Source organism: Rhododendron vialii, chromosome 3a, assembly GCF_030253575.1.
Source record: "Rhododendron vialii isolate Sample 1 chromosome 3a, ASM3025357v1".
Taxonomy (NCBI): Eukaryota; Viridiplantae; Streptophyta; class Magnoliopsida; order Ericales; family Ericaceae; genus Rhododendron; species Rhododendron vialii.
In genome coordinates, this window is record NC_080559.1 from 3,658,287 (window position 1) to 3,660,555 (window position 2,269).

Genomic DNA, 2,269 nt, shown 5'->3' on the forward strand with positions numbered 1-2,269 from the left:
TTGAAAATTTAAGCTTTGAAGACATCTTTTGTAAAAAAAGAAAAAAGAAAAAGACATCTTTTTGTGCTTGGATTTTTTTTTTTGTTAGGTCCTTTTGCATGGTTTTCCTTCCAACACAAAATTAGTACCTCACATCGGTTAAGGATTTTGGGTTTTGTATTCTAATAATTATCTTATTTCTCTCTACACTCATTACTTATAATCCAAATTCAAAATCCAAAAACAAACAGGTTCATTTCAAATAAATTAGAGGGGTTAAGTATATGTGGACTTTAGGGTTTTTTCTCCCTCTTAAGTTCTCGTGTTTGAAACCTCTCAAGTACTATCAAGGTTTATGTCGCCAATCTGCACAGGATTGACCTTTGTTGGAACTCTCGTTAGCGGATAGTGAGATTGGTTCCCTGAGAATTAATTCAGGAGCATAATTTAGCTCGAACGCCCTGAGTTATAAAAACTATGTGGACCTTACATGTGATGTAGTTTTTGGTTAATTAGTCCACCATTATCGATTAACTATTGTCCCTCACTATCACGTCATCAGTTGATGAGTGGCTAATACCTTTGGAAAAGTGGAATCCCTTCCTTTATACTACAATCTACCATAAGAAGAAACTTCGGATAAAAAAAAAAAAAAAAACCCATAAGAAGAAACTCCGCTTCCCAAGAGCAAGAACAATCGGCAACGATTGATGTCCCCTCTATTTCGAGTCGAAACTTCATCTTTAATTTCTACCCATCCTCGGAATTCATACGAAAACCATGCCCATGATTAATGTTCAATGAGATGTTTATCACGATTCAACCGATCATCAGGCTAACTCCCTGTGGTTCTTTGCCGCTGATTTTTGAAAACTCTCCAATCATTTTATCCAACAGGGTAAGACACCACAATGATGCATTATCCAATCTTTCAATGGTGATCCACCTCAGTGGGTTTTCTCATGTTTGATTCCACCCAATAGGTCTGTATCAATGAAATATTAAAATCCCATATCAAGAAATGGGTGATACTACTATGATTGAACTTTTTTGGGCTTACCTCGAAAAGTGAGGGAAAATGTTTTGAGTTTTCTTCCTGAGGTATGATTCTGCCCAAATCCTCTCCACTTCAACAACATATTTAAGAACAAAGATATGGATTTAATAATCCAACATTGGCACTAATATATTGTCTTAGATGACATTGTGTTGTCCAGAGGGAGACCAATCAATGGAAAATAATGACAAAGTTAGGCCAAATTAATATGGAGTCACACATAGGACCTTGTCAGATAGCATATTTAGTAGCTTTTGATTTGGTGTTGGTGTAAGAGGTGCAGCCAATGAGGACGAGACATGTTGCGTCAAGCAGCCTGATTGTTTCTAGGGCTAAGGGTGGTTGGGAGAATAATAATATTGTCACATGTTGTAGCATCAATAATATGTTTATTTGTTGTTTGATGATGATTCTATGTGACTTAGTATTTAGCTGCAAAACTTCTAATGCGGAGTAATTCCAATCTATGTCCAGAGGTGCAACGTCATTAAAATACCATTCAAAGGAAGAAGCAAACTCGGTGCACCATTTTGGTATAGCTCTTTCTCTCTCATTCAGTTTGAAGAGTGAGAAATGAATCTTCAAATTGTCTAACTCATCAATTCTACTACGTTTGATTGGTGAATTACTAATTGATTGCTTTGGCACCAAGGGTCCCTTTGGAATCAAAGTAAGAATTAAGATACTTAGTATATTTTGAAGAGCCCCTTTGAATGCACTGATGACTTTTCAACTTACCACACAAGTTAATAAAATACATATATATTTGATGTAAAATTTTGTTCGTTCCCTTGGAGATTCTCTCAGAGAGAGCAATTATCTAGTCAATAAACGTTATCTTGTTCCCTAGCTCACTGACATTCCACTACAATCATGTCTATTTGTCTCCTGCCCTACTTTTAGGGACCCCCCCCCCCCCCCCCCCCCCCCCTTCTCTCCCATATTCTTCGTGCAATCAACTTTGGTGCTGTGCTTCTGTGCCTATTGTTTCTGTCTTCAGTACTACCCTATGTTTTTTATAGTAAAAAAATGATCTCCAGGCTAGGGCAGCAAACGAGCCGAACCAAATCGAGTATTGGAATGTGCTCAAGCTCGGCTCGTCAAAAAATAGGGTGGCTCAAGCTCATGACGAGCTGCAAGACATGGGCTTAAGATCGGCTCGCTTAGGTTCGGAAAAAGTGTTCAAGTATAATGCGCAGTGGAAATATATTGAAGCCCTCACGTAATAAAGCA